The 26,763-nt window shown below is 41.9% G+C and overlaps 1 protein-coding gene across 7 annotated transcripts in view; it reads left to right on the plus strand.

The window, feature by feature from the left end:
* MRTFB (myocardin related transcription factor B) overlaps nucleotides 1-26,763 on the plus strand; it is a 277,869-nt gene that overhangs the window by 75,869 nt on the left and 175,237 nt on the right. For 3 of the 7 annotated variants that reach the window (XM_027613658.2, XM_027613665.2, XM_027613667.2), the window contains exons 1-2: nucleotides 3,976-4,007; nucleotides 14,532-14,596. The gene's annotated coding sequence lies outside the window, so the exon portion shown is untranslated. Of the gene's footprint in view, nucleotides 1-3,975; nucleotides 4,008-14,531; nucleotides 14,597-16,953; nucleotides 17,018-26,763 lie in introns of those variants that run through there. The other 4 variants (XM_027613661.2, XM_027613660.2, XM_027613659.2 and 1 more) reach the window with 2 other exon arrangements.

A 26,763-nucleotide genomic window follows, 5' to 3' on the forward strand; every position in this document is an offset into this window, starting at 1 on the left:
AGTGAGTCTGTCTCCGAGTCTCTTAGGCTCCACTTGGCGTTGGCCTGCGAGGGGTCAGTGTTCTTGATGTGAATGCTAGCTGGTTTAAGCAGAGAGGGGAACATAATAAAGGATATTAGGTACCCCAGAGAATCTTTGCGAGGGCTGGGGAAAAGAGATGGGGGCTAAGCTTCTAGGAAAAATGCCCCAAAGCACACTACAAGCCTGGGCCCAGGAGCTAACCACCACCCTGCCTGAGCTTGCTCTCACTGGTCAGCACTGGTGTAGCTTCTCCATCAGGAGCTCTACCCTGCCACTGCTGTCCCCCAAACTGGCTGCTTTGGCCACCAGTCACTGCAACAGAACTGAGGCTCAGGATCGGATTCAGCCTCATGTGATGCGTCTGGCCGGCGGAGCCTACATCACATCCCCTGTCCTAGTTGCAAGGGAGGCAGGAGATTTGCATCCTGCTTTCCACCCTGGGGTGCCAGGACTTTTAATGTGATATTTCCTCAAATTCAGATTGACTAGCAATATGACAGCTGTGTCATCACAGCCTGCCCATCCTTGACCAAGCACTGGTGGGGCATAAGTGGTAGGATCCCATAATGAGCTTGGATTTGCCCAACGGGGCAGGATGTGTATGTGGGGGACCAATGTCATAGCTCACCGCACTCTTCCGTCTCCACTTCCGTCTCCACTTACTCTCCGCTGTCCCCACATGCTCATGGTACTCACAGATCTGGGATGCCCCTTAAGGCCCCAGTCCACCCTGCCTTCCCAGCCCCCAAAACTTACCTACCCCTTGGTGACCCATGCTGTCTGTCCCTATCTCTGGAATGATCTCCCCTCTCCTCCTTTGCCTAGTTCTCTTTGATGCATCCTTCAAAACTCGGTTCAAGCAAGTTCTTTCCTATCCTTCCATCCATCCTGCCTTTTTTCTTTTTTAGTCATTTGCTCTTCTTTTTCATTTTATTTACCACCCATTTATTTCAACACCCATTGGTGTTGAATTATTTGACACCTGTCTCTTCCTCTAGGCCACACATGTGATGTGGACACGGACTGGCCTGTCTTGCTGATGTCTACTAACACAGTAACTGACACTTAAATGCTTAATAAGTTTTTATTGAACGAATGAGCACTAGACAAATCGCATTACAAAATTTCTCCTGGATCAGAAGGCATTTTAATACCTCAGAGGTGTGCATATTAGAATCACCCCCAGAATTTTTGTTTGTTTTTATGCTATCCAAGTGTAATGTGCTTTATGGACGCCGCTGTGTCCAACCCTTCACCGATGAGGCTTATTTCCATAGCAAGACATTGCCATTCACGGGAACGTGGGGCATGCCTTGTGTTAGAGTAGAAACCTTACTTTGATTGGGGTACAACGGCCTGAGTGTGTGGCAGCTTCAGTTCCTGTAAAAACCCTCTCCCCAGTCATGATGTCACTGTGGTTATATGAATCCCCAACCTCACCGAAATTTTCTTAAGAAGTCTCAGATTAATTTTTTTTTCTTTTTGCTTTTGCCAACAACTTAAAAATATCTGGGTAGCTTTTCCTCTATAAGTGGAGCCTTTTATAAAACTGGCTTCCAGCCTCCCAGAAAACAGGGAAGAGAGAGTGCATCCGAACTTCAGGAGTGTCTGGTCTCTTTCCACAATCCGGGGGGGGGGGTGTGGGGGGGTCATTTTGTCCACTAAAGAGCATTTATTGTTTGCTAGAACTAATTTTATTCCCATGCCTGAGCAGATAAGGTCACATCCTCCAACTTGATTGGGGATCTGTCCTGGGAGATGCGGACAGAATAAAACATCACAGACATCACACCTTACGGTAATAATGGTTATAATTTACTGAGAGATTAATCAGTGCAAGTTACTTTTCTACATGCGTCATGCATATTAACTTGGCTAATCCTCCCAACAACCTCTTTATGTCCTTATTTAAGATGAGAATAGTGAAGCACAGTCCACCCAGAGGAGAACATACAGTGTCATATATACTAGAGCCCTGATCTCAGGGGATTTCCTCGTTTTCAGTTTCGTGAAAACACGGGCATTTGGGGCCGTGAAGAACCTTATTAGTCACAGAGTCCAAAGTCTGTGGTTCTGGGGACAGACCAACAGGGCAGGCGTGTGACCCCAGCCCTCCCACTTACTACCTGTGTACCCTTGGGCAATTTTATTCCCCTCTTAACCCCTTGATTTCTGTATCTGAAGCGAGGACAGCCATCCCTCCCACATGGGGTTTTGGGGAGGACTAAGTAAGTTAATGAATGGACAGTACTTGGAGCAGTGCTTGGCACCTGTTGTTGCCCATCCAATGTGATTTCCCCTACTTCTCTCACTTCCACCATCAGGTGGATTGGTTGATTTTGGCACATGGGGGGGGGGGCACTCATAACCTCTGATCTACAGAGAACGGCCCTGTTTCTGGAGGGTTGGCAAATGGGCAGTCCAATGTTTGCTGATGTTGATGTGACTATCAGGTGGGCTGGGTAAATCTGCGCAGCCTTGCTGCAAGGTGAAGGAATAGCTAGAACCTCCAAGGCTCTGGATTTTATGGCCATTTGCTGGCCCGCATGAACCAGCTCATGCTCACTCATGGGACTTAGGTGCCAGGCAGTACTGGGCTCTGGACTCAGGATTCATGTCCTGTCTCACTATGGGAGCTCAGGCCAGTTTCTCCATCTCCCCCAGTCCTCATCGTCCTATGAAGAATATTTCCTATGAAGAATTAACTTGGAAGAATATTGGTAGCAACCTTGAAATGCTCTCAATAAATGCGAGCCCCTTTGCTTTAGAAACAGTTATATAGGGGCGCCTCGGTGGCTCAGTTGGTTAAGCGCCCAACTCTTGATTTCGGGTCAGGTCATGATCTCAGGGTCCTGGGATTGAGCCCCAGGTAGGACTCCGCCCTCAGTGGGGAGCCTGCTTGAGGATTCTCTCCCTCTCCCTCTCCCCTCCTCCTGCTCTCTCTCTCTCTCAAATAAATAAATAAATAAATATTTTAAATAAAGAAACAATAATGTAAAGAGTTTACCCCTGGGAAGAAGACACACCTTTCTCTGCATCACCTAACATTATGTGTATTCTAGTTCTATGTCCTGTGTCCCATTCTACTGTGCTTTCTACAATCAAAAGGCCACCAGTGTAAAGAGGAGACAACTGAATATAAGAATATAGTCACATAGTTTTCAGGGCCCCTATACTGAGCCTGGCACAGGGAGGCCTTAGGGAGCTCGCGTAATGCGGAGAAGCATTTTCTGGACAGCAGCTCTGTAAAACCACAGAGACTGTAGCAGGGGGCCTCCTAGGAGCTCCTGCCTCCTCTCACCTTGGTGACCCTTGGGATGGACATAGAGACGGGCTTATGAGACTCAACGCCCTCAGCCAATGGAGGGCCAAGGCCAGGGCCTGGGGTTGTCATGGAAGCAAAAAAAATGGGGCTTTGGCTCGGGCGTCAGACAACCCCGGATGCCAATTCCTAGCAGTGTGACCTGGAGCTGGTTACTTAATCTAGGCAAGCCTACGTTTTCTCCTCGCTGGAGTGGGGAGGATGGTAACACCCACTTCGTGGGGCTGTTGTGAGGACCCAAGGGGAGTTGCAACAGTACTCTGAGCCCAGTAAGCACTCCAAGACCGGCTGCTAGGATTACCGCTGTCAGTGCGGTCTGAGCCTCTGCAAAGGCTCGCAGGTCCAGGGCCCCGGGCACGCGCATGCGCACCCGGCCGGCCAGGTGAGGGGTGTCCGCAGTCGCGCACCTGGCTTTTAACCCTTCGCGGTCACGGACGTGGGCCGAATGGCTGCAGGAACCCGGACGCGGGATCGCGAGCACGGCTTGGCCTGAACCCGCGGCGGGGTGCGGCTTCTGAGGAGCGCGCCGTACCGGCTCCAGGCCGGGGTCCACGCTTGCGGCGCGGCGCCCCGGGGAGGGCGGGGGGAGCGCCGAGGGGAGCGAAGTCTCGCGAGATCGCGCGCGGTGGCGGCGGCGGCGGCGGCGGCGGCGGCGGCCCGGGAGGTGAGCTGCGGCCGGCGGTGGCGGCCGTTGGGGGCTGAGGAGGGGGTGAGAGCGGCAGAGACGGAGGGCCGGGCGGGGGGAGCGGGCCCGGCGAAAGCCTCGCGCCCTGGGCGGCGGCCCCGGTTTGCCCGGCGGCCGCAGCGGAGCCGCCCGGTTCGCGCCGTCCCGGGACCCGCGCGGGCGAGGCGGGGCGGGGCGGCCGGGCCGGGGCCGCGGGGCCGCCCGGGCCAGTCCCCTTCGCAGCCGGTCCCCGCGCTCGGGTGCGACCCCGGGGCACGCCTCGGGTTCCCTTCGGCGGCGGGGTTGACGCCAGGACGCGGTGCCGCTGGCCGCGGCAACACGGTTTATTGAGCCTTTACAGTCTGCGGGGCACTTGCGCCGCTCCCGGGCTGCACAGAGAGGTGAAGCGCCCTGCCCGGAGTCACACTGCCGGGAAGCTGTGGAATGGGGGGTTCAAACCCAGGCACACTGACTTTAGCGCCCACGCCCCGTCCTTGCCTCCCTTCTTTCTCCCCACCCCCACTCGCAGGGTTTTAGGGCTCGAGTTCCATTCCTAGGGCCCCAGTTGGGCTGCAGAAGGTGTGTGGGAGCCCCCCCCCGGAATTGGGTGCAGCATGCTATATGAGTTTCCTGGGGGGAGGGTCTTTGACTCTGTCATATTCCCAGAAGGGTCCCTGACCCCCAAATGGACAAGAACTCTGGTTTGGCCCTGCGTAAGACCAGAAATGGGCTTAGAGCGGCGGGTGTGCGCCAGAGATGGGTTGTCAGGCTGAATGCGAGTGGAATATTGGAGCCCAGGGCTTGCCTTAAGCAAACTTTTAAGTTTGATTTTCGTTAAGCACATGACTGCACTTTTTGGAAGCAGTGGTGCTCAACCTTGTCAGAACCAAGGCCCCTCCCCTTTGCAGCAAACTTTTTGTAAAGCCCACTTTACTGCCCTGGAATGAAACTCATCAACAGTGTAACCTATGCACACACGTAATTGAAAATCAATATGATGCTCCAATTTAAACGTAAGGGAGAAATAAAAGAACACTCTATGACACGAATTGCCGCATCATTTACATGTCACGCCTGCTGCTGTGCTAGAAGAGATCGTGTCCTGGGTGCTTGCACCTGCTTCTAATGAAGATGTTTAGATTGAGGAGCAGTAAGACTATCAGTGTTTTCAAACGAGAAAAGGAATGAGCAAAGATATAGATGGACCCTGGCATGGAGGGGGAGGGGAATGGAGGGGGTTGACACCTCAGTGTTGGGATAACCTATTTATGATAGTAAAGAGAGAAACAGCTTAGATGGAAATAAGGATAACATGCCATAAATTACAGACTCAGTCAACACATAAATAATAGTATATTATGGAGGCCACCATGGAGGGGACTGTATTTTCAATCTACATTGTATGGCACCTTTTGTGTGACAAGCTTTGAGATGCTGCTACCTTGAGGCACAGTACTGGGTTCCTACCACTTATTGGTAACGAATAAAAGATTGAAATTTTTGGATTCAGTGTTGATGTCTCATTAGTTCAGAAATGCACAGCATTACGACGTTGTGTTAACAATGTGTGATGTGAGGAAATGGCCACTAATTTCATATGTATTTTATCTCAACTTGTCTCACATTAGCTGCCTTCTCCTAAATTACTGGGGTTTTCCCATAATTCCTTATAAAAACTTTTCCGTATTATGTTCTAAAGTAATGCCAGTTGATAGTGATTAATCTGACTGGACATTTAAAAAATTCTCAGGACCAGCATGGATCTTCATTATGTGCGACTGTTCCATGCATTATGTGAAGTCCAGCATCCTGGTCCCCAAACACTGAATGCCAGTGTTGTCCCCCAGTTACTTTTATATCTAAGCATATCTCTTAGGAGACAGTACCAGCACCCCTGAGATCTACTCTAAACAGCAATCCATTCTCTACTCAATTATAACAGGAAAGGAGGCAGAATTTAACTGACAATTTTTGTTGGGAAAAAAAATTTTCCCCTATTCTTTCTGAGGTAATTGACATACCAGAAAGGTAGGCTCTTGGCTCATGACACTCATTGATTAGTCTAGAATCTCAGATGGAAGATGAGGTTAGTACCTGTGTCCCTTTGTCTGAAAAATTTGCTTCATTGAGATTCTTGCTTGAAATGCTGACAACTAAATACTTGAATGAGTGAGGAGTAGGAGGTTGGAATGGACTTGGGATGTGACAGTGATAAATGTGTAGAATAACTAAAAAGGTCTGCATTAAACTAAAATACAAATTAGTGTAACCACTTATTAAATTAAATAACCTTTTTTCTCGCTAGTATCCGTATTAGAGAATTTAGAAAATGTAGATGTGTACAAGGTGAAAATTGAAATGTCCTGTAATCACATAGGTCCTCAGTCGTCCCCGTGTGGTTTGTTAGAAATTGTCTTTTCTTTTGAAACTGTTCATCTTGCCTCCAGGACAAAAATGCTGAGTCAGAAAGTTCACCTCAGACTAATACATAGTGTAACACTGTACATCCCTTCAATGCTTGTTAAGTCTGCAAAGGAAATTTATTTTTTTGTTGAATGAATAAGAGGCTGTGAGATGTTTATTGTTCATTGCTTGTTACTTTTGAAAGGTGCTTTAGAAACAAACAAGTAAAAACTCTTGTCAAAATAGAACTATAAGGTATTTTAAATTGACTAGAGAGACAGTGAATACTTTCAGGTTGGAAAATTATCCACATTGAGAGTAATTAACTTTTATTACTTTGAGCAAGCATTATCATGTTGCAGGGCACTCTTCCTTTTTTTCTTCACTACTTTTTTTTTAAATCACTAAAAAAAACCCATAGATATATTTGTACAAAAATGAAACAATATGAATTGCAGAGATACTGAGACTTCCAGTTTTCAGGTGTGGGGATACATTGTTAAATGAGCAAAAATCCATGCCTTTTTAGATGAAAAGGAGTAACTTACTATGTACATATCTTTGAGCTTTATAATTAAGCTATTTCATTATTTTTAAGATGCATATCCAAAATGGAATGCTATCTTAAAATTGACATGTCCTGTTTTAATTGGTAACTTTTCTTAGCAGTACATGAAATAATAGTGTGTCTGAGAATTGATGGTGTCTTACATTCAGTGAAATAGGGAATATGTAGAAATTTCAGCACATTGATTAATATTTAACAGGAAAAAATTTATCCAAAGCGTGACTTGCAAAATAAAGGTACACAACATTTCTAGATACTTCCACCTAGACTAGAATTCTTTACTTGTAAGACTCCTTATAAGAAAACATACCTCCCCCCGCCATGTAAAGCAAATGAAACATCAGTGTTTGTAAATATAAGAACAATTTTTTAGAAAGAAAGAAATGTGCTTTTTCATGGAGAGCAGGTGGTGTGGCTAATGAATTTGAGGTAAAGTTCATCAGACAGTATATAACCTGACAGAAGTAGGAATATGGGGGGTCTTTTGTGGGGTTTTTTTTTTTTTCATTTTGAAATGCTCATAAGTCCACTCATAATTGAAAGTTTTCTCAAATGGGACATCCTTAAATTGGGTTTCAACAATTTGTAGCTGTTACTGTTGTCTTAATAGGAAATATTTTTGAGGGCTCTGCCTGGTAGAACATGTGACTCTTGATCTTGGAGTCATGAGTTTGAGCCCCACATTGGGTGTAGAGATTACTTGAAATCTTAAAAAAGAAGAAGAGAAAGAAATACTTTTGAAAATATATTTAGTACATGTTAAGTACAGCTTTTTTTTTTTTAAGATTTATTTGAGAGAGGGCGAGCGCATGCACAATGGAGGGGAGGGGCAGAGGGAGAGCGAGAGAGAGAATCTCAAGCTGACTCCATGCCGAATACGGAGCCCAACTCGGGGTTTGATCCCAGCACCCTGAGATCATGACCAGAGCTGAAATTCAGAGTTGGAGGCTTCACTGAGCCACCCAGGCGCCCCAAGTATGGCTTTTATATGAGAGGTTACATGGTATCTCTTACCAGAAAACCTGTGTAAGGACTTTTTCCATCTGATATCGAGGGCAGTTTCCATAGGAAACTCAGCCACATGAAGACGGTGTGCGTACCTTCTCCCCCCAGGTGGACTTCAGCTTTTCTTCTCAAAGTGTGGTTCCCCAAGCCAGCAGCACAGCACAGCATCCTGAGGCTTGTTTGAAATACAGACTCTGGGGCCCACCCCAGACCTACTGAACTAGGATCTTCATTTTTACAGAGTCCTGTTCCAGGGGATGCACATGAATGTGTGGGAAGCACTGGACTGGATCATTGGCTCTCAAACTTGAGTGTGCATTATGGGAATTGTTCCCTCCATTATTTCCAGAGTTTTTGGTCTGGGCTGGGGCCTAAGAATTTGTGTTTTCACCAGGTTCTCAGGTGATGCTGATGCTGCTGGTCTAGGGGCCCCTTCCTGTTCTCTTTCATAATTCCTCACCCCTTTAGCTCTTTTTATAGATTATTACAATCATATGCTTCAGATTGGTTGAAGAAAAAGAGTATATCGTCTTTTATCATTTTTAGAGATGGCCACACTAGAAGTGCTTGTTGGGGTGCCTGGGTGGCTCAGTCGGTGAAGCGTTTGACTCTTGATTTTGGCTCAGATCATGATCTCAGGGTTGTGGGATTGAGCCCCGTGATGGACTCTGCACTCAACCGGGAGTATGCTTGAGATTCTTTCTGTCCCTCTCCCTCTGCCCCTCCCCACTGCTCACGCATGTGTGCGCTCTCTCCCTCTCTCTCTCAAATAAATAAATCTTTAAAAAATAAATTGCTTGTCAATATCTAATTTCAGAGAAAATTCTCTTTTAATGCTCACTGGATTTTTTTTATTAACATGATGTATTATTTGTTTCAGGGGTACAGGTCTGTGATTCAACAGTCTTACACAATTCACAGCACTCACCATGGCACATACCCTCCCCAATGTCCATCACCCAGCCACCCCATCCCTCCCACCCCCCTCCACTCCAGCAACCCTCAGTTTGTTTCCCAAGATTAAGAGTCTCTTATGATTTGTCTCCCCCGCCAGTTTCATCTTGTTTCATTTTTCCCTCCCTTCCCCTATGATCCTCTGTCTTGTTTCTCAAATTCCTCCTATCAGTGAGATCGTATGATACTTCTCTTTCTCTGACTGACTTATTTTGCTTAGCATAATACCCTCTAGTTCCATCCACATTGTTGCAAATGGCAAGATTTCTTTTTTTTTTTGATGGCTGCATAATCCATTACACACACACACACACACACACACACACACACACACACACACACATATATCACATCTTCTTTATCCATTCATCTGTTGATGGACACCTAGGCTCTTTCCATAGCTTGGCTACTGTGGACATTGCTGCTATAAACATTGGGGTGCACGTGCCCCTTCGGATCACTACATTTGTATCTTCGGGGTAAATACCCAGTAGTGCAATTGCTGGGTCATAGGGTAGCTCTATTTTCAACCGTTTGAGGAACCTCCATGCTGTTTTCCAGAGTGGCTGCACCAGCTTGCATTCCCACCAACAGTGTAGGAGGGTTCCCCTTTCTCTGCATCCCCGCCAACATCTGTCGTTTCCTGACTTGTTAATTTTAGCCATTCTGACTGGGGTGCGAGGTGGTATCTCATTGAGGTTTTGATTTGGATTTCCCTGATGCCGAGCGATGTTGAGCACTTTTTCATGTGTCTGTTGGCCATTTGGATGTCGTCTTTGGAGAAATGTCTGTTCATGTCTTCTGCCCATTTCTTGATTGTATTGTTTGTTCTTTGGGTGTTGAGTTTGCTAAGTTCTTTATAGATTTTGGATACTAGCCCTTTATCTGATGTGTCATTTGCAAGTATCTTCTCCCATTCTGTTAGGTGTCTTTTGGTTTTGTGGACTGTTTCCTTTGCTGTGCAAAAGCTTTTTATCTTGATGGAGTTCCAGTGGTTCATTTTTGCCCTTGCTTCCTTTGCCTTTGGCGATGTTTCTAGGAAGAAGTTGTGGCTGAGTTCAAAGAGATTGCTGCCTCTGTTCTCCTCGAGGGTTTTGATGGATTCCTGTCTCATATTGAGTTCTTCCATCCATTTTGAGTCTATTTTTGTGTGTGTTGTTAAGAGAATGGTCCAGTTTCATTCTTCTGCATGTGGCTGTCCAATTTTCCCAACACCATTTGTTGAAGAGACTGTCTTTTTTTCCATTGGACATTCTTTCCTGCTTTGTTGAAGATTAGTTGACCATTGAGGGTCCATTTCTGGGCTCTCTATTCTGTTCCACTGATCTATGTGTCTGTTTTTGTGCCAGTACCATACTGTCTTGATGGTGACAGCTTTGTAATAGAGCTTGAAGTCCGGAATTGTGATGCCACCAGCTTTGCTTTTCTTTTTCAACATTCCTCTGGCTATTTGGGGTCTGTTCTGGTTCCATACAAATTTTAGGAGTATTTGTTCCATTTCTTTGAAGAAAGTTGATGGTATTTTGATAGGGATTGCATTAAATGTGTAGATTGGTCTAGGTAGCATAGACATTTTCACAATATTTGTTCTTCCAATCAATGTGCATTGAGCTCGTTGGATTTTGACTCTGGCTTATGAGTAGTTCTCTTCTTTCTGTGAGTTACACTTTTAACACTTTAAAATTAATTTTGTATAGGTAAAATAATGTTCAAAAATTAAAACAGCTTATTTTGAGGAATTTAATTTCCAACTCTGTTGTGGTCTAACCTGTCCCCTATCCCCATAAATATCCTCTTTAATTGTTTCCTTTTTTTTAATTTAATTTATTTATTTGCCAGAGAGAGAGAGCACGCACACCCACACAAGCAGGGGGAGCAGGGGAGGGAAAAGCAGGCTCCTGCCTGAGCAGGGAGCCCAATGCAGGGTCAATCCCAGGATCCTGGAATCATGACCTGAGCCGAAGGCAGACGTTTGACTGACTGAACCACCTGGGCATCCCTATTTGTTTCCTTATAGATGTTCCTTTGTGTAGACATGAGCCAATACCTGTTCTTCTTTGTATATAAAATATAGCACACCACATAAATTATTCTGTCCCTTGCTTTTTGTTTGGTTAATATACCTGTGGGATCTTTCCATATTAGTGTATAGAAAACACTAGTTAACAGCTTCAGAATATTCCACTGTATACCCATGCCATAGTGTATTGAACTAGCCCCCATTGATGCGTATTTGAATTTTTTCCAGTCCCTTAACAATCACAGACAATGTCCTGGTAAATACACATGTACACATCTCATTTCGTATATTGAAATGTATCTGTGGGATATCTTTCCACAAGTGGGATTGCTGGGTCATTGAGCAATGCATTTATAATTTTGTTAAATTCTGCCCTTCTTCAGGGTTGTGAACTCCTGTAAGTAATGCATCAGGGTACCTGTTTCTCCATAGCCTCTCCAACAGTGTTTTCCAACCTTTAGATTTATATTATTCTAATAGTGAAAATGATAACTATGCAGTTTTAATGTGCATTAGTTTGATATGAATGAGGCTGAGCATCTTTTCATATGCTTAAAGGTGATTTCTGTTTCTATGAACTATCTGTTCATACCCTTTGTAATTTTTCGTTTGGATTGCTTTTTTCTTATCAATTTCTAGGAATGTATAAATTAGATTAACCCTTTAGGACGTGAGTTGCAATTTCCCCAGTTTGTTACTTGTTTTTTAATTGTATTTTGGTCTAGAGAAAGCTTCAAAGATTTTTCTTTAAATTTTAGGTAGTTAATATTAATCTTTTATGTGTCTGGATTTTGAGTCACAGAAAGGCCTCCAGGAATTTGAAATCTGTTCCTGTTTTCCTTAAGTACTTTTGTGGTTTCATTTTTACACTTCCATCTTCGATATATTTGGGATTTATTCTGGTGTTTGAGGATAGTATATAGATTGAACCTTATCTTTTTCTATGTAGCTGCCAGTTATTGCTACCATTTGTTTCAGAATACAATACATCTTGATTGTATTCGGAACTTCCAGGTGTATTGGAGCATATCTCTGGACTTCCTATTCTATTCCATTAGTCTTTCTATTCATACACCAGTACACGGTATTGGTTTTACAAAATGTTTTAGTTTCCCCTGTTGCCCTTCATTTTCCTGGCAATTTTTCCTTATTTATTTTTCCATGTGAATTTATAATCATTTTGTCTAGTTCCAGAAAAGAAAACACTTAAAAAATTGAGATCATGTGAAAATTATAAACTAATTTTACAGAGAGAATTGCTGTCTTTCTGATATTTTCCTATCCAAGAACATTGTGTATTTTTTCATTGGTTTGATTCTACTCTTGAATCCTTTTGGAGCATTTCAAAGTTTGTCTTATATAGGTTTTGCCAATTTTTTGTTAAAATTTTTTGTATGTAGTTTATCTTTTTTGGTGCTTTTGTGAGATCTCTTTATCTTCTCTAAGTGGTTTTGACTGTGTGTATGAAGGCTGTTTTTCTGTGTAAGCACAGAAATCGACAGACCTTGAATTTATAAGTCATTTTTAACAGACTTTAAATTCTGCAAAATCCCTTATATATTTTTGCCTAAGAGAAAGAAAGCTTTGGGAGTCAAACTTGCAGTTTAAATGTGTCTGCATTTATTAGTTCTGTGGTCTTCGGACATCCCGTTTGACTTCTCTGAGCCTCAGTTCTCTCGTCTGTGAAAGGAACGATTCTCTCCATATCAGAATGCTGGAGGAATTAAAAAAGAACATATGAAACTCATCACTTAGTGCTGCTTCTGCCACCAGCGTCAATGTGGGTTGAGGCTGCTGGGTTTTTTTCTTTTTCCTCCTCTTACCCCTGTCACTTTTGAAAGAGGAAAAAAGAAACCATGAAGAGAAACAGTAAGGTATTAGACTTGAAGTTAAAAGTAAGCTGTGATTCCATTTTAGCAGGGTAATCAGTGTGCTTGAGATCAGGGAGCAAACTCAATGGGGCACTTGAGGCCCCTCCTGCTTTTTGGCCTCACTACTCATTGCTCAGTCAGATGCACCCTGACAACAAGGCTGCTTAGCATTCCCCAGAGGCCCTGTGTTTTCCTATAACGCTGTCCCTTCCACCCAGAATGTTCTGCTACCTCATTCTGCCCATTCGGATACATAGTGCCCTGCACCCACTGAGGAAAATTATCTGTCTCCTTGTGCAGCTCGTATGCCCTGTAGCATGGGTCTTTTTTTTTTTCTTTAAAGATTTTATTCACTTATTTGAGATAGAGAATGAGAGAGAATGAGAAGAGGGGAGGGTCAGAGGGAGAAGCAGACTCCCCGACGAACAGGGAGCCTTATGTGGGACTCGATCCCGGGACTCCAGGATCATGACTCGAGCCGAAGGCAGTTGCCTAACCAACTGAGCCACCCAGGCGCCTGCATGGGTCTTGATAGACTGGAAACCGAGGAGAGAAACCGTATCTGTCCGTCCATCAAAAATGCCCAGGAGGGGTGCCTAGTTGGCTCAGTTAGGCATCTGCCTTCAGCTCAGGTCATGATCTTGGGGTCCTGGGATCGAGCCCCCGCACTGGGCTCCTTGCTCAGCAGGGAGCCTGCTTCTCCCTCTCCCTCCGCTGCTCCCCCTGCTTGTGCTCTCTAGCTCACTGTCTCGCTCTCAAATAAATAAATAAGATCTTAAAAAAAATGCCCAGCAGAAGACCTGGCAAAGGATAGACACTCCGGTATTTGTTATTAATATTTGACAATTAACAAATAATTGACTTTGATCTTTCTTTAGCCTTATGTTATGTATCTGGTAACTCTTATCTCATCCAGTATACTGTAAGCCCCTTGAGGATGACGATTATGTCATTTTGCAATAACAACAATGATAACAATAATGGTGGTGGTGAGAGGTAAATAGACTTAATTATGTAAGAGCATTATTAATAAAAATAAAAATTAACATTTATTATGTTCCAGGAGCTGTTTTACAGTCCCTGATGTGGATTAGCTCATACAATCCTCAGCAATCGTATGAATTGGGTACTATTATTGGACATATGGGGAAATCAAGGCACACCAAGGTTGAGGAACTTGCTGAAGACTACACATGCTAGGAAATGCTAGAGCTGAGATTCAAATGCAGATGTTCTGAGTCTAGCAACCCAACCCTTTTTTTTTTTAAGATTTTATTTATTTATTTATTTGAGAGAGAGAGAGAGAGCATAGAGAGGGGAGGTCAGAGGGAGAAGCAGACTCCCTGATGAGCAGGGAGCCCAATGCGGTACTCGATCCCGGGACCCCAGGATCATGACCTGAGCTGAAGGCAGTTGCTTAACCAACTGAGCCACCCAGGTGCCCAACTCTTAACCTGTTATGGTGCTTTAGACTTGTTTGTTGAATGTGTCATTTACAGGTTCTTGAACAATTTAGGAAGTTATTTGATTACACTTGCAACTTCCCAATTTCCGTCCCAACCATCCCTTCTTAGTAACTTCTGTTTTGTTCTTTCCAATTTATCTTGGACTTCCTGCTCTCCAGGAGGCTTTCTGTGACCATCCCCACCAGGCATATAGTAGGTATTCAATAAAAAGTAATTTTTACTTTTCCCCCCCTCCAGGCTCACAGTAAAGGTGCTAAGAAAGAGAATGTAAGACAGGAAGATAATTAAATATTTTTACTGAGGTAAGTTTTTTATCATTTAATTTTTTTTTTTTTTAAGAAACCTCTCCCCACCCTCCACTGTTGTGAAAATTCTTCTCCGCAGCCTGCTTTCTTAAGATGTAAGAGGGAGATTGTTCTAGGAGTATTTTAAGTTCATGGAACCTGGGGTTCTTAAGGTGGATGCCAGGAACATGGGTTGTTTGAACAAGGTTATTTGGCTTTCTTTACTTCTTTGAATCTAATCTTTAAATTCCCATGACTTCATTGTCTTAAAGTTTGGTACTAAGGAGATCCAGCAGGTGGAAACCCATAAGCTGCTTGGTGGTTCTGTATACTTACAACATTCAGTGAAAACTTTGTTTTTAAAACAGGGAACTGAAGGGATTTGAAGGCACGTTTGGTGAGATAGCAGCACTTCTTTCCTTAAATGAGATATGTTGTATTTTCTTATTATAATATTAAAATCTTCCATCAGTATAAAACAACATACACAAGTAAACACCTAACTCCTGTCACACAGAAATGACTGCCATTTATATTTTGGTGAATATACTTCTATGGGTATAGGAGTGTTCATATACAAATTATTAAATATATTATATTGGTTTACACTACATAAGGTAGTCTTAACGCAACAGTGTATATTATATATCTTTACACATGAATTGTAAAAGGCATGTGTAAACTGTACATGATGATTTTACTGACTCTCGTATATTTCATTGTTTGGAGGCACCATGGTTTGTTTAATCATTCCTTTGATGACCACTTAGATTGTTTCTAGTGGATAGTGGCGTGTTGATTAACCCTGTACTCACACCATTGTATACTTGTTCCTTTATCTTCCTGGAAGTATTGACTGCAGAGTCAAAGATGATGCACATTTTAAATGTTGATACAGGGCGCCTGGGTGGCTCAGTTGGTTAAGCGACTGCCTTCGGCTCAGGTCATGATCCTGGAGTCCCGGGATTGAGTCCCGCATCGGGCTCCCCGCTCAGTGGGGAGTCTGCTTCTCCCTCTGACCCTCTTCCCTCTCGTGCTCTCTATCTCTCATTCTCTCTCTCTCTCTCTGTCAAATAAATAAATAAAATCTTTAAAAAAAAAATAAATGTTGATACATATGGTAAACTGCCCTCTGTAAAGACTACCAGTTTATCACCACCACCACCCCCAAGTCAGTGACAGTCTTGTTTTCCATACCCTGCCCACACTGCGTTTTGTTAATCTTTAATCTTTGCCCATCCAATAGGAGAAAAAAAATGGTATCTTTGAGATAGCAACGTTTTTGATTGAAATAAGCCTTTTATGTTTTCAAAGACCCCTTTCATTTGATATTCTTACTTACATGAAGAATTTTCTTACTGAGAACATAACCTACATAACATTAAACATAAGATTTTAACATGATTCTCATGTCTAAGTGAGACACTCTTGGGCTTTTAATATGATGAAAATGTTGAAATATGTTGAGTCCTTTGTTTTTAGTCCTGTTGCCCTGATTACCTCATTATAAATATTTTTAAATTATTGGCAACTAACTAACTGTTTTGGATACCAAAGGTTTTCCTCTGTGGGGAGCAGTACTCTTGTTTTTTATTCATTTATAGTGGAGCTTGAAAAAGCTTTAAAAAATGACTTAAGGTCTTTTGAGCATGGATCCCAATTTCAGAATAGCATAGAGAATGGGATTCACAAACTCAGGTGACAATGAAATACTTGTTGAGTTTGTCAATTATGTGAATATGTATTTAAATGTAAACCTATGAATATCGATGTCAAATCCCATCTGTCCAGAGTATTTTACCAATTTCTGATACAAATGTGAACTCATTTATGTTTGTTTTAGATTTTATTTCAATCGACTAAGAGTTACTTAAGGTCTCCCATGAAACAGACACCAACTGTGTCATTGTCCTAGTGTTTGTTCTTTAACTTAATAAAAAGTCAACTAAAATTCATCTTTTTTTGCTGTATATGAAATGCATCTTCTTATGATATAGATTGTGTTTCATGTGGGTGCTTGTCTTTTCATTCCAAGTTCACATTGTTGAGGCTGGGACCAAGTATGTTTTATCGACCAGCTTCCATCCAGCAACTGGTGTGACACCTGGCATGTACGTGACAGACACTCAAATTGTTTTGAAGGAATTAATGATTGGTGTATATTGGTATTGTTGAGTTAGAACTCAGATGTAAGTGAGACGTGCCTTAAATTTTAATTAAGAAATTTAATTTCTTGGAGAAGAAAACTAGTATCTGTGACTTTTAAATGCCCCTAAATCTAGACATACATAATTGTAGTGACACTTGCTAGAGTAACGTTTTGTGATGCTTTATTTGGATTATTGATTTAGACTATATCCCCTTTATTTTCAGAATCACATATACTGCTGTGTTTTAAATCTGCTTTCTTTGTTTTTTATTGTTGCTGTTAAGGGCAAAGTAAGTATCTAGGTAAGATACCAGATGTTAATTCAAGAATCCTAGGATATTTGGTTATTATAGACCTGGGAATATTTTTCAGTTATGTTATTTGAAGACAAGAATAAAGTAAATACCCCAGATTTTAAATTATAGTGGAAAGAAATTGAGTTATATTTTAATTGTGTGGTTCAGCATTTATTAAAAATAGAAGTGGAGAAATAGATTGCCAGCCATTGAGAAGAATGTATAAATCTTTGTCCAGTATCCTGCCTTCTAAGCTTTTCTGACTCCTAAACCAGTTTTTATAGCCAAAATAAACAGAGCGCGTGGAGCAAGCACTTAATAGATTTAAGCTGTTGTAGACTTTTGTTTCATACGTTTTGTTTCCACTGGGATATGGGATTCTAAAGAACACATGAGCTAGATTTTAATTAGTATTTTAGCAGTGGTTATTTGCATGTAAAAAATTTTAAATTGATTAAATAATCCCCTAGCAATTTTTATTTGTCCTTTAATTTCCTTAGCAACCCCTTACTAAATAAATAGTCCAAAAGTTAAATCTAGGCAGACCTAAAAGGAAACTACTGAGTCTTCATTAGTGGGGTCTAAATTAATGAGATTTCCTGGACTTTTCCCTTGGATATTTTGTGGCTAATGGTATAACCTTGTATTTGTTTTCTAAAATAACCGAAGTTCTGGGTTCTTGAAACTCTTTTCCGTGGTAGTATAGGAATTTGCTTATATGGTAGCTTTCATTTCACTGATGAGTTAATTTCTTTAATCGCATGCTTTAAAACCCTATTTCTGAAAATACTCCTGAAAAGTGAGGAATTACTAGTAGTAGTTAAACCATAGTCTTAATTAAGACTTTATCCTTTATTTCCCCTCTTAGCTGCATTTGTAAAAATTGTTATACTGTATTTAAACAGATTTTAAGACATTCTTATGTATGGGTTGGATTTTGTGCATTTGTAACGATTTCTTCCTATTTTAGGCATAAAGCTTAAAGTTTAGACTGGCAGTATAAGTGGTTATTTGATTGGAAAGTTGGAAAGAAGAAAAGCTGTCTTCATATCCAGAATTTGTGGTGGTAGAATACTCAGATGAAATGGTTTCATGATCAGGGTGAGAGTATGGAACTGCAGGAGGAGTGGAAAGACATTTTTAAGTGCCTATATGCAGCATAGATCCCCAGGAAGCATCCCAGGCTGACTTCTGCAGTGTGCATACCTGGGTTGATCTCTCACAAAGGCATTATTATTACCCCTGTGAGGTGAAGAGGGGTGGAGAGCAGTGGCTTTGGGCCTCAAGTTCCAAAGTGAGCACAGGGCTTAGAGAAACTCCCTAGGGAAATCTCCAGCTTCTGACCGTTCCATCCTCCTTGAGAAATTTCCTTCCTTGCTGACCCTGGAAGCTTTGCGTCATGGTGGGTGTGATAGAAATATGGAGCTGGGCAGAGGGAGTCTGACTCTTGTCTATTACTGCAGTGTCCAGATACCCTCTTTAAATAGACTTCCAACATGGGAGCATGGCTAATCACATCATAGCAGTGTGATGACAAATATGAGAGTTCCATGCAAACTTGGCCTTTGTGCCCGTTTGGTTTGTTCGGAGAAGAGACCCAGGTCATGGGGAGGGTTGTGTTTGTGTATGTTAAACCTAGTAAGTTTTGTTTTAAATAGATTTCAGTCTATTCTAATGTGACAAAGTTTTTCAGTCTGAATGTTCTAGCAGCCATCATTCAAACATTAATTGCTGTCAGTGGGAAAGGATATCCTCCCACATCTTTTCTGGAGTGCTCGAAACCATCCCACTTCCTTTTTCTTTTACCTTAAGAACTGATTACTGACACTTGGGAATTATAATCAGATGGCATCAATCTTCCCGGAAAGGTTACCAATTATTGCACTGAAAAATAGGCATTTCTTTCTAATAGTAAGTGTTTCTCTTGGTGCGTCTCTCTCAGTTCAGTACTTTTAAATACCTTTTAGGTGAATGAATGCTTTGTGTCATGCCCTGATTTAATACATTTAAAACAGACTTTATTGATGGCTTTCTTACTTTCAGTTCTATGGAAGGGGACAGTTTATTTAATATGAAATCTTCATAGGATCTTTTGGTTGTTTAGATGTCCTCGGGGTAGAAAAAGGATGGCTGATGTCAATTACTTATACTATGATATAAGCTCTAAAATGAGCATTTGCTGTGAAGCGTTGAGAGTGGTGGCGATTTGCATCTTGAGCAGTTGGCATTCCCTCATTTTGTCCTTATAAACTTGGAGGATAGATGTAATCACCCAGTTTGAGAGCATGAAATGCCTTAGTTAGGAAAGTTGTCCTTGGGTGCTCAGCTAGTATGTTAAAAACCAAACTAAGCAGTGACTTGAATTCATATCTCTCGGGCTCCAAAGTCTGTGCTCTCTTCTTACAAACACCAGCAGAGAAAGGGGTCTCGGAGTTGTTAGAATGTTTCATTATTGTAGATACTTGAAATGTTCCACTGAGTGAAGTGGAAGCTACTTTATCACCACCATCCCTGTCATTCTCACCATCTTCTTTATTTCTAATGTTCTTCAGCACCCACTGATGAAGTGAGGAGCCTGCCAGGGTGTCTGGCTCACTGTGTTCAATACAACATAGGCTTGTTTAATTTAGCAGTGCTCGGAGATGAAAGGTTCATGACGGCCAAGTACAAACAGACCTTCTGTGGGATGTTAATTTTGTTACAGGAGGGAATGCTTGTTTTTCATTTTTTCATGAGCTAAAAAGGACTTTGACTTGTTTAAATCTGTGTAATCAAAGGGAAGCAAGCAGTGCTGCTAAACTTTTTTTTTTTTTTTTGGTTCAGTCTTCGGTGAATTCCATTTCATACCTGCCAGCGAATTGCAAATCGTGTGCTCTTTTGTTCTTTGCTCTTTTTACTTTGGATCGGACTTTATGGTTGGTTGCTGTGGGGATTTAGTGGTAGGGAAATAAATCATTTCCTCCTCTGAACAGATTGTGTGTCTTTTACAACAGGTTATCCTGTAGCAGGCAGAGTGATTCAGTAAGGCCCCTGCACAGAGGTGTCACTCTATGATTTTGTGCAGTATACTGTAAATTTCAGCTCATACCTTTAAAGCACGCAAGTTAATGGACTTCAGTATCTTCAGAGCTGTGCACTGAACCTCCCTACCTGATTCCAGAACACTTTGATCACCCCAGAAAGAATGCCCACCCCCATTAGCAGTCTCCCTTCATTCTTCCCTCTCTCTGGCCTCCGGCCCCTGGCCCCTGGCAACCACTACCTGCTTTCTGCGTCTGTGGATTCGCCTGTTCGGGATATGCTGTATGAATGGGGTGATAAAGCATGTGGCCTTTCGTGTCTGGCTTCTTCCACTTAGCGTGTTTGTGAGGTTCATCTATGCTCTAGCATGCATCAGAATTTCATTCCTTTCTGTGGCTAAGTAATATTCTGTTGCCTGCATATGCCATATTTTGTTTATTCAACCATTGATAGGCGTTTGGGTGTTTCCCATGGTTTGGCTATTATGAATAATACCACTGTGACCATTCATGTGCAAGTTTTTGGGCAGACTCATCTTGGATGCAGACCTAAGAGTAGAGTTGCTGGGTCTTCTGGTAACTCTGTGTTTAACTTTTTTCCAAACTGTTTTCCAAAGTGGCTGTCCCATTTTTACATTCTCGTCAGCAATATTGAAGGATTCCAGTTACTTCACATCCTGCCCAGCGCTTGTTATTTTGCTGTTGTTGTTTTCATGGCAGCCATTCCGATGAGTGTGAAGTTGTATCTTCTTGTGGTTCTGATTAGCATTGCCCTAATGACTCATGATGCTGACCATCTTTTCATGTGCTTGTTGGCCACTTGTATATCTTTTTTTAGAGAAATACCTGTTCACATTCTTTTTCCACTTAAAAAATTAGGTTGTCTTTTTATTGTTGAATTGTATGAGTTCTTTACATATTCTGGATACACACATGCACATACCCATATCCTTATTAAAACACAAATAGTCCAGTTTTCTTCCCATCCTGTGGATTGTCTTTTCACTTGTTCTTTGAGGCAAACAGTTTTAAATTTTTATTAAATCCAATTTATTTTTCTTTTGTTACTTGTATGGGCTCCTCTCTGAAGTTTTTTTATAAGTTAAAAAATCATAACTTATTTCTAGGCATCTCCCATGTAAGAAATTGGTGCAAAATGGTCAGCTGGTTAACTATGCAGCGGGTTAGAGGCATTAAACATCTTCTGTGTTTTCAAGTATTCTCATCTGATTCAATATGAAGAAGACCACGTTTCCTAACCTAACACCCAATTGCCCCCTTTCCCCTGCTTTTAATTAGAAAGTTGCCTTTCAGGGTTCTGCATAGCTCAGAATGCATGCATCATTCTATGAACATTTATAAGTGTTTCATATGCACTGAGCACTTCACTGGGCTCAGGGAGCCAGAGGTGAGTGGAATGTGGCTCTATCCTCAAGGAACAAGAGCACAGGTGCTAGGTGAGGAGTATGCACAGAGGACAGTGGAGAGACGCAGAAAGGAGGAGGTGGGACTCCTCTGGATCTGGGTGAGAACACCTCATGGAGGAGGAGACACTTGTGGTCCGTCCACAAAGATGGTTAGGTGATCAGGACTTCTCTCTTCTGGCTACTTGCTCCTGTGTACGCCATGTGCCCTAACACCAGATATTGTATAGCAGCCATATTTAGAATTACTTATATCATAAAAGACAGATGTAGATGGGATCGCTTGATGCCTAGAAGTGAGTCAAAACAAAACCACTTGTCTTGAATTTCTTTAGGTTTCCAAAGTTTTCAAAAGGAAGATGTCCTCCTTACTAGTTCAGCATGATGTGTATGTCTTTGTCTGTCTGTCTAAACTGAAGCCCATGTAATTCATATAATCAAGGCATAAAATATGAGGCAGGGAGTAACAGTTGCTTGGCTGGGGAGGAAGATTGATTATAGAGAGTCAGGTGTATTCTGTTGAGGAATTTAGATTTTGTCCATATCGAGGAGAGCCATTGAATTGTCCAGCATGGGAAGCGTGATATGACCGCTCTGGTGACTGTACTGGGGATGCTGGATGCAAGGGGCAGGATGGGGACAGAAGACCCAGTAAGCTGTTAGGTGGGTCCAGGTGGGAGTTGATGAGGACCTGAACTAGGGCATTTGTAGTAGAATTTGGGTAAGTCACAGGCTGAAAGGTTTAGGAGCTATTAGGAATCCTGGCTACAGGTAATAGAAACCCTGTTCAAACATTAAGTCACAGGGGGGATGAATTGGGAGGTTCCTGGAGAAGGTCCAAAAGGAGTGAAATGCTGCAGAAACCTGGACAGGCTCAGGGGCCTGAAGGGTTGGGAGTGGTACTCATTCCCTCACAGGGACTCTTGCTCCTAGGTCTGCTGCCTCCAGTTTCTCCACAGGACAGGGGCTATTTTCACAATCTTCAACTAAGAGGAAGAAAGAGCTTCTCCCTCCAGCTTTAGTTTTTAAAATCCCAGGGACCCTCATCGCCTTGGGTTTTATGCCTTCATTGGAAGGGGTCTCTGTTGGAATTTTCTACCACTACCTCTTTGGGAGTTCCCAGAAGAAGTAGGGAAAGGTTCTGGATAGAGCCAACCGTGCACATCTACTCTGGGAAAGCAGGCGGGACCCGACCCAGAGAATGAAGAGATCTGAGGAGGAAGGGAAGGTCAGGAATGCCTCCCAAGTTTGTGGCTTTGGTAACCTGGAAATGGCACCGTTTCCATCCAAGAATAAGGGCTCAGGGGGCAAGCGGACTAGAGTGCAGTGAGTAAACTGAGTTCATTTTTAGACTAGCTTAGACTGGCACATAGGGCTAATCACCATTTGTGTGTTATATATTTTTATGATTATTTGATTAGTTTGGCTTCCTTCACAGTTTGAAGCCCCATGAAGACAGGACTGTTGTCTTGGCTCTGAATCTCCAGAGCCTCCCATAATATACTTGGCATGTAGTAGGTATTCAGTAAATACCTATACGAATGAATAAATTCAGGTGAACCTGTCCAGCAGGCAGCTGGATGGACGGTTTGGGTCTCAGATGAGGACAGGAAATACAGATTTAGGGGTATCAGTGTAGGACTAGATGGTAGACAAGCCTTGAGAGTTATCCTTATTGGCTAAGAGACTTTTATGAAAGTTCAGATATTGTGTAGACCTATAATTTTCATGTCCCTGTGATAAAATTATGCCCTATTTTCACTTTGCCCTGCCTAGTATTTAATGCCAGTAATTTCTACTGATGATCCTACCAATGATTTTTTAAAAATTCTGTGGCAGATTAAAATTAGATTTGTGACAGATAGGGAAATAAAGGTGGTAAAGACAGAGATTCTGTTTCCTTTTAAGAATAACTGACTCATAGGATGAAACCTTGGATATGATTTCAGATCACTCCTGTAAACTCTCAAAAAAGATGTTTATAAAACACTTGGAACAATACAGATTGTACTAAGAAAATGTGCTTTGATCAACTCTGGAGATACAAAGCAGGGAGCTTAATAAATCAAGTCCTATTTGTGAATGGAAAGGACTGGAAGTTCACCTTAAAAGTAAGAATTCAGTTCACATCAAGACTTTAAATTTTATATTCTGGATAGCAGTTTTTAACTCAGTTTCGTCTTTTGTATAAAAAGAAAATGAATTGCACATTTCAATTCTTGGCATCTTGAAATCTGACTCCTGATTCCTATCTCTTAATAACCATTGGAACACGGGTTTAAAAATGGAATTTGACTTTGGTTTTTTACCCTTTAATTTTGAGGTGAGTGTGCTTCCAGCTCTGTCTTCCTTCTGTATTCAGGAAAACCACACCACTGGTAGCTTGACTATGCCATAATTTTTATTATTTAAATATTAGAAACACAGTCGTATTTATATAAAGTGGTAACACTATAGTCACACTTGGGAGAGGTGGTTTGTTTCATTTTAAGGCATAAATACAGTTGTATTACTTTTGTAGGCTGAATACCCTCCTCTTAACCACTCTGCCATATGTCAAGATGTTACATTAGTGTCTTTATTGGCCTAGATTCTTCTTTCTACCCCCACCCCCTGCAGTAAAGATAGGAGCATTTTTACTTATTTAATTTTCCACCAAACAACTTTCACTAAATTTGCCTGACTACGAATACAGGCCAGTGTCTTCTAGCAAGTTGTAATTTACTAGAGCATTTCTAAGAACTCAAATTGAGTAGCTTATAGCATCTCAGTTTTTAAAATTACTATAATATATGTATATATATAAAATCTTAAAAATATAACTCAGATAATTTTCTTTTGGTTTATAGATCAGTGCTTATTCTTTCAAATAGAGTTTCAACAAATACCTAATATGCTAAGACTTTGTATATTCTGAATTTTACCGAACCTGCTCAAAGACTGGAAAAGAATACATTTGGGATTTTAATGACAATGAGATCAGTATTATGGGTTTAATTTCCTGCATGAGTTATTAACTACATTGAATATTATTAATTACATGGAAAAATCTCTGTCTTGAGACCCTAGGCCCCTGCCAATTGTATCCCTTTTGAAATCAATTTATGGGGCTGAAATAAAAGAATGTCGATTTCTGGAGGTACCCTTATCAGCTCCTGGAAAAAATGGTTAAAATGCATGTGATGTAGTATAGCTTATTCTATATTCTGAAATAATTTTTCTTTAAGAGGTAGTTAGCTTTGGTGAGCGCTGTGAATTGTGTGAGACTTTTGAATCACAGACCTGTACCTCTGAAACAAATAATACATTATATGTTAAAAAAAAAAAAAAAGAAGAAGATAGCAGGAGGGCAAGAATGAAGGGGAGTAAGTCGGAGGGGGAGACGAACCATGAGAGACGATGGACTCTGAAAAACAAACTGAGGGTTCTAGAGGGGAGGGGGGTGGGGGGATGGGTTAGCCTGGTGATGGGTATTAAGGAGGGCACGTTCTGCATGGAGCACTGGGTGTTATACGCAAACAATGAATCATGGAACACTACATCAAAAACTAATGATGTAATGTATGGTGATTAACATAACATAATAATTTAAAAAATACCAAAAAAAAGAGGTAGTTAGCTTCATTCTTTACTAATTAACTCTTCAGAGATAGCATCATTCAAAATAGAAAAGTTCGCAGCGTGGATGTCCAGCAGGGAGGAGGCAGCTCTTATGGACAGTGGGAAACACGTGGCACGGGAGATAGAGAGAGGCCTGCATCCCCCCTGCAGGTGATCTCTGGGCTGGTCAGGGTCCTTCCTTCATTGCCTCACCTAAAATGACAAGATCACTTTCCCAGACATGGGATTTCCACTCAATGAATTTTGGATTTTCTGATGACTGATAAATATAATTCAAAAAGTAGCATTAAATAATGGAGGAGGAGGAAAATCTAAACATCCTATCCCTACCTAGATTTAGTCTAATTAGGGGAAGAATTTGTCTGAGTTATGGAAGGTATAAAACATTTGAAATGCACTTCTGAGTAAGTGTGTGTAGAATTTAGGCTAATACGTTGCCTCACGGCTACAAAGAATCTGTTAAGTGATTCTAAGTAATTTACATGTATTCTGTAGGTAAAGAGACTTTTCTAATGTGCTTCAATTGTAGTTTCTGTAGTTTAAGTAGCTGAGAGATCCTGTTTATTATGTTCTCTACTAAGTAGCCTTTCTTAATAGACACAGAAAATGCAGAAGCTATTCAACCAGTTCTTGCTCCTATGTTAGTGAAGTCTGAATTTAAGTGAGTTTTACTTTACGTCGTAAAGATAGCAAAATAGCGTACGGATATTCTGTGAGGGTGAGCGTGTGTGTTTTGTAGACCTCTCTTATGCATGTATTAGCCATGAAACCCCAGTAGCATATACGATAGGTTATTTTCAGAGGGCTGTGGAAAGCCAGACCAGCAGTGTCTCCCTGGGGCTCCAGGCTTACCATTTGAAACCACGATTCCATGTTGTCATGAATGAAATGTCGAATCCTGGGAGGAATGATGATACCTCATTTAGGTATCTTATCGGTTATAACTTCATACTGTATTACTTGCTCATATGATAAACACTGATAGGATTTTAAATCAGAATTGTTTTCAGCATTTAACACCACTTTACACATGGTCAGGAGCAATCATCATGCTACTAGTTAGACTAGTTAGGCCACGCCATAGTTCTAAAATAGTCTTCCCTTACAGAAGAGACCTTGCCTGACTTTGCAAGACTATGGTACCCAGGGGGTACTGAGAGCCAAAGCATGGGAGACAAATCGTTATGCACACCTAGTCCTGTCACAACACTGTTTCTCTTCCTTGTTAAGGCATACTGTCCGACTCGCCCCGCTGAGAATAAAGAAACACCTGGTGCTCACGGTTAGATGAGTCCACGTTCTCTGGCAAGTGTGGTCCCACTTGAGGCCTGACTTGGCAGACTTGCTGCTTACAGGTTCAAGATTTCCTTTGAGCTGTTACTAATGGAAAATAGCTCTGTGACCTTGGGAAGGTTGTTGAAGTCCTTCATACTCTGCCTCGCTGTAAAAGGCGCCATCGGAGCACTGTTGTGAGGGGGGTGAAGTGTTGCACATACATATGTTAGCACGGTGCCTGGCACATTACAGATTGCCAGTGGATGTCAGGCCATGGGACAGCATTTTCCTCCAAAAGGAAATGTAATAGGGCAATATTGACAGTGGAGATGTCTTGAATTAACACAGATGTAGGTGTCCTTGGTATCCAGCAGGTACCCTTTCAACATCTTAATGGAAG

This window comes from Zalophus californianus, chromosome 10, assembly GCF_009762305.2.
Source record: "Zalophus californianus isolate mZalCal1 chromosome 10, mZalCal1.pri.v2, whole genome shotgun sequence".
NCBI lineage: Eukaryota > Metazoa > Chordata > Mammalia > Carnivora > Otariidae > Zalophus > Zalophus californianus.